Raw genomic sequence first — 12,398 nt, 5'->3', positions numbered from 1 at the left:
GTAATCCCAGTGGCTCAGAGACTGAGGCAGGGTGATCATGAGTTCAAAGTCAGTCTCAGAAATTTAGTGAGGCCCTAAGCAATTTAGTGAGAAACCTGTCTCTAAATAAAATATAACAAAAGGACCGGAGATGTGGCTCAGTGGTCAAATGGCCCTAGGTCCATGGGTTCAAACCCGGCACCAAAAAAAACAAAACAAAACAAAACAAAAACCCCAATAACAATGAAAATGTATGTGGTGTGTGTGTGTGTGTGTGTGTGTGTGTGTGTAGAAAGAACGGTTTAAAAAAACTTTATACCTCCTATACCTCCAAGAACTATCTTAGCTAACCTTATTACATCTATGCCCTCCCTCCCATAATTGATTATTTTGAACTAAATAATGATGTGGTTACTATATCATTTATTTATAAATATATAGGTATGTGTGCCTAATAGATAAGGACTTTATTTTAGAATATTGCAAGTCCATGATCACACCTAGAAATTAATAATAACTTCTTAATATCATCAGGCACCTGGTAAATAATCAATTTGTTTTGTTTCATGTTTTTGTTTAAATAAGATACAGATGCTAAAATTGACTGTATATATATATATCTTAAGTTTCTTTTAATCTGTTTATTCTTTTCCCTCCTTTTTTATTTATTTTTATTTTTTATTTTATTGCAACTTATTTGTGACAGAAGCCGGATTGTTTTTCCCATTGGGTTTCCTACAGTCTGGGGTTTTGCTGGTCACATCCATGTTCCTCTTTTCCCTGTTCTTTTTGTTTTGTTTTTTCTTTTGTACTAGGGATTGAAGCCAGGGTCTTGCATATGCTAGGCAAGCTGTCTACCACTAAGCTATGTCCCTAGCCCCTTTTTATTTTTATTTTGAGTCAAGGTCTCCTTAAGTGCCCAGGCCGGTCTTGAGCTTTTGATCCTTCTACCTCAGTCTCCTGAATAGCTGGGATTACAGGTGTTCCCAGATGTTCTGTTCTTGTAAACTGGTAATTAGATATAGAGGATTAAAAAAATTCAGTTTGGGGCTGGAGTTGTGGCTCAGTGGTAGAGCATTTGCCTGGCATGTGTGAGGCCCTGGTTTTGATACTCAGCACCACATATAAATAAATAAAATAAAGCATCAATTGACAATTAAAAATTTTTTTTAATAAAATAAAATTCAGTTTAATTTTTTGGCAAGAATATTTCATGCTGAAGACTTTTATTGAAAGGTGAATGAGGACTGTTGTCTAGCATTTGGTGATACAAGAATGATTCTTGCCTGGATCCATTATATTCTTGCAGGTTGAAAAAAAAAAAAAAACACCACTACTTTAATAGCCTTGCCCTCGTATTTTTAACTGTGCTGAATCTATATTTTTCCAGCTCTGATGGGTCCTTCAGTCTAAATATTCATTTACTGTGCATTGTTAGCTGATTGCTGTTCAAGCATATATCATCAAAATCTGCATTAGTACAACTACAAATTCATAATTTCTGGGCTCACGTAAGCCCAAATACTACTCTTAACTTGCCTTTAGTTGGTAGCATTTCCTAAAATTTCCATAGCAGTAATTCCAAAATGTTGTGCCCATATTTAAAGGTCCAATATTATTCCATACCCCATCAATCTACATAAAAATAGAGACTTAAGGTATAAAATCACTTCCCAAATCAATAAATTTGCTGTCATTTTTACCCACCCTTACCATTCCTCTTAGAAGAATACTTCCTTCTATTCCCTACACCTCTCTCTTGAACTTACATACATTTTAATTATAACTCCTATCATATAAATAGGTTTTGTTTTCACTCTCTCTCTCTCTGTTCTCAGTTCCCTGGACTGTCTGTTTTAGTCATTTTTGCATCTGTAACACTTCACATATTTCCCAGCACATGCAAGCATTCAGTAACTATTGGATTAAGTCATTAGAAGAATGTTGGATTACATTTAGTACACTTTATAATGGAAAAAGATAGATAATTTTATCTTAAAACATTTCCAAATGTAAGCTTCTATATGGCAATTCTGGGGATATGTATATTTAAATGTAATTTTAAGAATATTACCAGTACTCATAGAAAGGGAAATTAACTGAAGGATAATTCCCATGGTCAACATAGAATTAGGATATCATCTTTTGAAAAAGATTCCCTGTCCTCCCCCAATTTGGAAGGACACAGGCTTTTGCTGACAGCCACCTCCTATATTCCCAGAGAGAGTGCCAGGATCTATAGATGGCAATTCATGAAACAACCAAGAATACTTGAGTTCTTGGACTAAAAAGGGATGAACAGATGTTGTGATATGTCTGGGACTGTCCTACTTTATGTCCTTTGCTTTATTGACCCAGAGAAATTATTTATACCCTCCCCTAGTTTCCCAAAGTATTCGAGTTAGGATAATAAATTATATGCTTATCTTTCTTAGCTGTAAGAGAGTATTAACTGGATCTTATCTAAAACTTTTCCTTGAAATTAAGTAGTACAGGCTGACCTTCCTAGAGTTAGAATATATTCTTACCAAAACCGAATTCACACAAAAAGCAACCCATTCATAACCCTCCCTCACAAATACAGAATGTGAAAAATATCCTCTGTTAGAAATAAAACTTCATACTGACTAAAACAGGATAAACATTACTTTACCTGGGTCTTCATTGCTATTTAAAGTTGTTATGCATCACTATTGAATCCTTGAAATTATTCTCAATCATGAGACTTATATGACCAAGTTTTGCAGATGACTTAAAAAATAAAAGTAGATCCTAGACTTTTTTCATAATTAAATCTTTCTACTCATTGCATCCTGATATGGATTATTAGGACAGAAAGGAGTGAAGTTACAACAAGCCTAATGGGACTTGTGAATCTCCCACAGCCTACCTAATCTATTTAACAGTTCAAAGAAAATGAAATTACTTATATGTTTGTAAAATATGAATGCCATAACCCCTACCCCACAAAGATACCCATTTTGTTATCTATTTTTCTGAAAAGTGTGTGTGCGAACACATGCTTGTGTTAGTTAGGAACAGGGCTATGGATATAATTCTAAATATGCCTGTGAACATGAGGGTATCACCTGTATCACCTGTCAAAACTCCCTAAGGTGGAGTGGAGGAACCAGTACCAAGGATTATTTTCCATGGCACCTATTCCCAACACCTTCAACACCTTTACCTAATCTTGGCATGACACTCCTTCTGGAGTTTGATTTTCCTTGTGAACATTAAGGCCATTTGTCAGGCTCAAGTTCCCTTGTTTTTCTTTGCACCAACTTAATGTCTTTTCTCTTACTCTTTCCCCTTAAGAAACCCATTTTCATTCCTAAGGCTAATCTCTTAGTCTTTGCCTCCATGAAGCATTCTACTCAGAAACATGCACATTCACAAATTCAAAACCTTTCTCATTTCCTTCTTCCCTCTCTGACTAATCCAGTCTCAATCCAGTCTCTGCAATGCCTTCCTTTCTGAGTTCAGACAAAATTGGGCAGGGGGACACACACGCACACACACACACACACACAAAAAAAAAACACTTTTTTTCTAGTGGCCATAGTATTTATTTTGCCACTGCTTGTCACACAGTGTGATTGAATCTTTAGCAAACTGATTTAAAGGTTACAAAAAACTCTCCGTAACTCTAACCTTTCAAGTTAGTCATCCATTGTTCTGGAAACTTGCTCCTTCCTTGGTGATTTTCATTTACACACTGCCCCACTTCTTACCTGGACACTGTTTCCCTTAACAATCCTTCTTCCTATTCTCACCTGAGAGCACATCCTAGTGCTGTGTCCTCATCCCTGTGCTATCTCATCTGGTCATGGCTCCCACCATTACATAAGTATCAAGAAACCCCAAATTCATGTCCTTAGACCTAATAGCTCCTAGTGGTCATGATTACATTGCTTGATTGACATAACCACTTGGATAATTTCTTTTATCATCTCAAGCTCAAAATATCAAGCTAGATTTATCAAGTTTTATCTTCCCCAAAGATGCTCATTTCCTGTACTTCTTTATTCCTGGTACCATTCTCCAGACCCATAATTTTAGAAATCCTTAGCTCCTTTGTCTTCTTTAAAGCATCTGCTGTCTGTTCTTTTCTTTCAGCTGAATGCTAAACTTCCCACACTCCTGTCCCACTCCCACTCATCTCTCCAGGCTCTTTTGATTTGTTGTTGTCAATTAGCACTTTTATCATGTCACCTTTTATCTCCAAATAATTCAGTTGTTAAGATGAAACACAAAGCATAAACTCCTTAGTCTAACATTCAGGACCCATCACAATACAAGAGAAGATGATCCTTCCAAATTATTCCATAGAACGCCACCATGGCAGACTTTCCCTCTTGCCATGGCGGTACAGGCACCTTCACGCTGCCCTATCTTCTGTATCCAAGTCCCTCCCTTTCCATACACGTTTGACCCACTCTCAAGACCTGGGTCAACCTGTCCCAATTCTTTGAAAGGAATCTTATCTAGTCACTCCAGCTAGAAGTGAATTCTTCCTCTTAATTCCTAGATTTTGTATCTGTTCCAGCATTTTGAGATAATATTCTTCTACTTAGAAATATATATCATTTTGTAAAGTGTAGCTATTATACTACCAATTAAATTGACCCTCCAGAAAGCAAAAATCGTGCCTTATACACCTGTAATCTCTGCTGCATCTAACATTTGCCAATATATACCTCATAAATGTTCTTTTTTGTGTGTTCAATGTCCACTGCTTTAAAATTCCCCTTTGCACAATAATACTTATTTTCTATTTCTTTGCCAGTATATTTTTAAGCCATTTTATACAATGTTAACAAACCACTAAACATAATTGTGTGCCTTCCCACTTTCTGCATTTTTTCATTTTAATATTTCTTTAATAGAAATTTCAATGTCCATATAAGCTTATTAAAACAGACTTCTACCCTAAAATGTGTACTCTAATTTTCCCAAGGAGCAGTGATAATCATCACCCCGCCTTTCAGCTGGTTTCTCAGTTGTTACACTCTTAAGAGGTGGAGGTTGAAAGAACTTTTATTTATATGGGTCTTCTTCCTTACCTACAAGAAAAATCCTTGTAATTTGTCCTGTATACATTACCAGTCTCAGGATGTTGAATATGTTACAAATTTCCTCTGGGCAATGAGCGTGAAGTTCTTGTTTTTGAAGACATTTTAGACTTAGTCAAGGTAATTAAGGTATCACATCTTTTTTGTGGTAAGTGGGAGAAGCCAGTGCAAACTAATTTAGTCAAAAGAGGAATTCACTGTCCCCCAAAATTGGGTAACCTTGACCTCATGCTCAGTTGAATCTCAAAGGATGTCATTCACATTCCTCTTTCCTTTCATCTTCCCTGTGTATTGACCTTATTTTCTTCCACAATAAATGGACATTCTCCATACAGCTGTAGAAGAGGCCAGCTGCCAGCAGATCTCTCCCTGTGTCTGTATGTAACTCTGAAAAAGAATCTATTTGACATATTTGGGCCTATGTTCAGTCTAGTACTAAATACTGGGCCAAAAGGCTATGCTACTCTGAGTGCCACTGCTTGGGTTAAATGACCACTCTAGTAGTAGGAAATGGGTAGAGCAAAGCTGATTGACAGGTCCACACAGAATTGGGGAAGAGTTCCACAAAGGTTAGAGGATATGATTAACAGAAGAAGAATGGGAATGTAAGGCAGACAGAAGAATATTTAAAAAGAAAGAGAACTATTTTAGTCCACTGTATTTCACCTTTTGCCCTGTCAAGATATGTGTATTCTATTTTCTCCTTTCCCTTATTTAAAAAAAATGATCCTAGCAAAATAATGCAACTAAGCCTCAACTAAAATTGAACTTACCTATAGTCACTGTCAGCCACTACCCACAGGTCTAAGTCTGGAGTCTCAGAGAGAGATGTACTACTCTCGATCATGCTTGAATATAGTTCCCCAGGTTCCCCATTCCTTTGAGTCAGCTATACAGTCAATTAAACCAACTCCCAAAGACCCAATATTCAATAGAAAAAAGAAAGCAGGATGACAACAGTAAAAGCTCACATTTAGAAAAAACATGGTAGTTAGCGTTTCTATCGCATATTGAGTCTATAATATTCTCTGTTGAGTTTCCCTCGCCAAGAAATGAGTGGTCACCAGTCAGGTTGCCCCAGCCTTGGTCTACTCAAACAGTTCCCTTTTCCTTTTTCAGTGTTCTCAGGGTCCCAGCAAAGAGAAGAATAGGAAAGAATGTCTTCTCTGAGCACTGTACTGCTTTCAGAGCTTCCCCGCTGTGGACTTGGTCACTGGGAGTCTAGGAATCAGCTCAGCAACTGAATAACCACATATTCTTCTCTGCTGGGTTCAAGTTTATTCTAGAAATTTATCTTCCTTAAAACTCTGCAGATGGAACAGGCTTGATTCTTAGAAACTCTGAGAACAAATAACCAAGTCCAGAAGTCTCTATAGGAGACAGTCCTTGAATCTGGGTCTTATCTTTACACTTTCACTCTTTAAGGAAGTCTAAGAAGACAGGATCCATTCAGCCTTAGTGGCTTCAATCCAAGAATTGCCTAGATGGCTTAACTTGACCTTTGATCTTGGCCAACATGGAACAAAAGCTTAACTACCTCTTGTTTTCAGGCAGTGTCTATGGGGTTGTTCTTTACATTGAGTGAATCATTACCTTTTCCAGTCTCAGGATGTACAGCAAGAGATGATTGGGAAGGACTCAAAACCAGTCTTACAGAATTGGTTACCAGCCCAGAGCCAGGCTGCTTAGCTTCTAATACAAATTCTCCTATTTACTAGCCCTGTGACCATATTGTATAAGTCATTTAATTACTCTGGGCCTTCTCGTCCTCATTTATAAAGTGAACATAGTGGTACCAGCACACAGGGTTTTCATGAGGATGGAGTGAGAACATGCAAAAGACAGAACAATACCTGTCACATGATAGTTCCTATATGAAACCTGTTTTTACCTTGTTTTTTTTTTTTTTTTAACTGCCCCAGGTTCTACTAATAGTTTTCACCATTGTGCCTTTCTCTCATTTATTTCATCAAGGGACTTAGAATTCAGTTTTCTTATTTACACATGGTTAATTGAACACCCATGAGCAGAAGGTGGAGGGAGGTGAGATAAGCTGACTGATAGCACCATCAGGGTCACATGTAACCAGGAAAGATTCCCCAGAGGAGAGTGGTTACTGCAGACAAGGGGAATGGGGAAGAGCATTGGAGACATTTTTAAAACTATCTAATGCAGTCCTTATTGCTATTTTGTGACATTATATCTTGGGTTTAAATTCAGATTCTGAGAAAGGGATTCAGGAACATGTGATTTTTCAGTGACTGCTCATTAGCAAAATTCCAGGAAGATATGAGGATTCAGGGAAAACAAAGGACAAGAACCAAGAAAAGATAGGGTCTCAGCTAAAGCCCACATTTGCCCTGAATCATGGGCAGCTCTTTAGAAAAAAAAAATCACATAGCAGAATTGACCCTGACTTAGGCAAGGATGTTCATGGTTTGGAACCCCATACCAGTCAGTTGCTGACCTAAGGAGATGGTAACCTCAAGAGCAAGGCGATCCTCATCTACCAATGGTAGTCAGTCAAAAACAGGGAAATTTGTGAGCCGTTGGCAGACAAAATTTACTTCTGCTGAGGTTTGAGTTTCTGGACCTGGTAAAGAGGACATGGGAGAACCACCAATAGCATCTACTACAAGTAATAGATGATGATGATGATGATGATGGCAGTCATTTATTGAATACTTACTGAACTAGTACTGAAAACTTACTGTGATTGGGTTATTATACTTGGATACTGCTTTGATTATTATTATTTTCTTCCTAAATACAGTGTATTTGGTGCCATGAAGAAAGGGTTTGCAAAAAATTATGTTTTCCATATTATGGGTGTCCATTCAATTCTATATTTTGGGCAAACTGTAAAGGTGAGTTTTCCTTATTTAAATTTATATGTACTTTTTTCAACTGACTTGCAAGTAGTAGTGATTTGCTACATTTGAAGGACTTAAAATTATTCTATTTATTTTATTGAAACAGCAAGTTCAGGGATGTTCAGTAGTGCTCTCCAGACCCCATATAGGCTTATTGCTTGTTTCCAGCCAGTGTTGATTCAGATTATAAGCCTTCATTCAGACTGGTAAATGCCTTGCCATATGACTTATTAAATACTTTAAATTTTGTTTTTAAAATTCTGTGAGGTATGATATTCATAACCTAGTAAAGGGATATTTGTGTTCTTATGTTGTTTTAGTAGCTCCAAGAGTTTCTTATAAGCTAGTTCTGGCATTAGGATATTATTGAGCATAATAGCACTATTATAACATATTTCCTCAGCTAATGTAGTCTGTATTGAGAATTGCCCTTCAAAACCAGGACTCCTTAAGACTTCACAAACTTCAATCATCAAAACATCTTTAAATCATATTTGTGCTATCAAACTTTTGAGACGTTATATAGAAATTACCAAGGTAGAAAAATGTACCAGTTACTCTTTCCAAAAACTTGAAACAAAAGTTTCCAGCTGAAACCCCAACTATTTAAGAGAACCCACCCAGTACAACCAGCTATCCATTTTTTCTTAATTGAATTGAAAAGATGCAATTTTGTCCTCAAGCCTCCATTTGCTTCAGGTACTATCAGATATATTTAAATCATAAGTGTTCATAGTTTATAAAGAAGAATTTAGTAGGTGGTATGAATAGAAACTTAAGTCTCCAATTTCATATTTTTTCCCTCCTAGTTTCATTTTACAAAATACTCGTTCAATAGGCTCCTTAGTAGAGGAGAATAAAAAGTTTGCTAGAATTAGAAATCTGCTTTCTTAGCAAGCCCAGGCTGCCTCTTTGATAGTGAATCAAACAAAAAAATCACACCATGATGTCTATGTGCATCTTCATTGAGTTAGCAATCTGACAGATCTGCTATTTTTTCTGTTGAAAAGTACCAAAAATGAAATTCAAGAAAAAAAATAAACTAGAGCCTTAATCTTTACTAATATAGAGAGAAAATATTTAAGTGTTACCTCCTTTTAGCAACCTAGATTATTTTTAGATGTTGGTGATTATTGTATTAAAGGTAGTTTCACTGGAATTTGTAATGCATGTTATTCTACCATTATTTCCCATAATGATTTGTAATGTGTATTTAACAATCAAACTGCATGACAATAGAAAGGATAAATGTCTAAGAAATGTTTTCTGTTTTTAAAATATATTTCTTTTCATATGTTTCAGTTGACATGTTTGGAATTGTGATGCTGATACTCACAGGAGCATTACTGATAGCATTTTTGTGGTATTGCTGTGCCTATTACCATTTCGTGCATGCGTATGTTCACTTTATCCTTAGTAAAAATGTGCTTTGGCATACTATCAGTGAAGAGAATGCTAAGATAGTTATCAGGAAATGTTTTATGTTTTTGTCATAAAAATAATATATCCACATGGTAAGGAAAAGTAAAAAAGTACAGAAAATTACAAGGTAAAAAGAAAAAATAATTAATTTTCCTATCTCCAATCCCTTCTTGCCATACTTAATCCTCCTCTTAGTTCCATTTGTACTTCTTTTATTGATTACCTCCTCTGATTTGAATCAGATGATTATATCTTCTTTTCATGACTTATTAACTTTACATGTTATGCATTGATTCCCTATCATGAAAGTTGAAAAGTTCACTATCAATGTAATCAATGTATTTTTTATTATTTTGTTGTTAATAGATAATATCATCCTCTTATTTTTGGATTTTTAACTATTATTTGTCATTGTTTGTACTTATTAGACCTTAAGATTACTAGTATTTCTTCTGTTGCTCTCTTGTTGACTTTGAATAATTCAGTTAAACTCTATTTTTATATCTCAGTGCTTCTCCCATTATTTAAGACAAGAAAATTTGATTCTCTATACTTTCTTCCATTTATCCACTCCTCCTCCTATCTCTTAAATCCTATAAACTTTCTCATTATTTTGACCCTGTCAAGTGTGTAATATTTATGTCCTGTTCTGGGCTATAATTGTTTTAAAATGCTTATTCTATGGTTTGAACATAAAATTTTTCAAATTAAGAGAATGAAACATATTATAATTGTTTAAATATTGTTCACTGAAGAACCAAAGTAAAAGTAGGAAACACAATGCTATACTACTAGCTTGCATTGCTTCAAAGAGAAGTGTCAAGTGTCAAGACCAAGTGGATTCTCTTTCCTTACTCTCCATTTCTCAAGATCATGCTACATTTAGCATGCTGTATACTGTGACTTTCCGATACAGTTTCTGAATTTTCTAGAGTTTTTAACTATTTTATTTCTTGTTAATAAAAATACATGTATCTTACTAGGTGCAGTGATGCTTGGAAAACTGAGGCAGGAGGATTGCAAGTTCAAAGCCAGTCTCAACAAAAAGCAAGGTGCTAAGCAACTCAGTGAGACCCTGTCTCTAAATAAAATACAAAATAGGGCTGGGAATGTTGCTCAGTGGCCAGTGCCCCTGAATTCAATCTCCCATGTCCACCCCCCAAATGTATCTTTATTCCTACCACTTTGACCATTTATTTTGTAGTTGATATAATGTTTTCATTTTCTTCCTATGGACATTCTTCAGAAAGTCCTCTGACATCCTGTTCTAATGTGCAAAATTTAGTCAAATTCTCTTGATTATTCTACTGAATGAGGTGAACTCTTTGGTTTTCTTATCATCCTCTTTTTTTTCTTCTTCTTTTCCTATATATAGTACCTCATTATGTAATTTTGTTTCAAAGGGGAGTTTGCAGAAGGTTTGGAAAATATTTCTGTTGTTCATATCTGCTTACGAATTTGTTTTTTTCTTTTCTCCTAATGATCAATATAGTTTTATTTTCTTTATTTAGATCATATACCTTTTATAAGAAAGATCTATAGGTAAGATATGTAGAACCAAAGGTAAAATAGATACCCACTAACCTGCCCATCTGTAAGTAAAATGTGCTCACAAAAATTGTAAGGATTGACTAAATATTCTGCTTGATTAAGACCTCCATTTTTGTCTATAAATTTGTATTTTTCTCACTTCGAGATTTTCTGTTCTTTCCTTATGAATATATAAGGACAAGATAGGATAAGATAGAAGATATCCTTTATCTTTTTCCCCCCTTATTTTTTACCTCTTAAAAAAAATAAAGAAAGGGAAAGAAAGAACTGCTTGAGCAATTACATGTGTGGCAAGAGGCTGCTTTCTATTTACTTTAATTTTTTATATTTTCTTTCCAAGATCCTGGTTTCTTGTGTCATCACTTTTTTGTATTTATGCGTAAAGTGGCAAATTATACCCCAAGAGCAGTGTGTCGAACAAAGAGTCATCAGCGAAGCTTTGGGAAAGGGTCATTTGTTTGTTTTGTGGGACTGGAGATTGAACTCAGAGGCCCTCTAGCAGTGAGCTATGTTCCCAGTCTTTTTTTTTTTTTTTTTGATTTTGATTCATGGTCTCCCTAAATGACTGACACTGGCCTTGAACTTGCGATTCTCCCACTTCAGCATCTGAGCAGCTAGAATTACAGGGAAGATTCTTTAATCTGCAATTTAGAAGAAAACACCTGAATCCTCTCTGTAAATATGGTGTAACAATTGCAGTTAGTTATTGTTTAACTTGTTCTTCTACCATCTCTTCTCTTTGAATTTCTTCTAGAGATATTCTATTCATTTAGATGGAAACTAAATTCTGCTGGAGGAAGAAGGATTTATTGTACTTTAAGGATTTATTGTACTTTCTAATCCAATGATCCTGGTTGGCTTCTAGAAGTATCAATGTGCTGGACATGCAGCTCAGTGGGAGAGTACTTGCCTATCACATGCAAGGTGCTGGAGTCTATGCCCAGCAGTGCAAAAAAATTTTTTTAATTCCTTGTAGAAACAACAGTCTTTCTTTTAAATAATACCCTTGAAAAGCCAATGAAGCATCAAAATGTTGATTGCTAATTTGATGTAATAGTCTTGTTTCCAGCAATTATAAACACTAAAGCACTTTTTAGAAGTTCCAAATGTTAAGGGAATATAAGTACTTGCCCACATACTTGGTGCCTCCTTGATTCTCATCTATTCCTTCAGCAAACCTTTGTTAAATACTCATTATGCATTAGGTAGTGTCTTCATCATTAGGGTTGTAATGATAAAAAACAAAGATCAAACCCTTGCCTTCATGCAGCTTACATCCCACTAAGGGGACATAGAAAATGAAATAAGCAATGGTTAAATTTATTACTAATTTATTGATATTTTAAATGATATTCCATTTATTTTAATTGATTTTTTGTAATCAAATGCTTTAATTCTCCTAGTGCATAGATAAAAAGAGAATTCTATATAATAAAGCAAGGAAAATAAATATTATATGAATGTGGTCTATCTAATAAAATAATATTAGTCATAATCC

Source organism: Sciurus carolinensis, chromosome 8 (genome assembly GCF_902686445.1).
Source record: "Sciurus carolinensis chromosome 8, mSciCar1.2, whole genome shotgun sequence".
In the NCBI taxonomy this organism is placed as follows: Eukaryota; Metazoa; Chordata; class Mammalia; order Rodentia; family Sciuridae; genus Sciurus; species Sciurus carolinensis.
Note: the sequence above shows the minus strand (reverse complement) of the source record.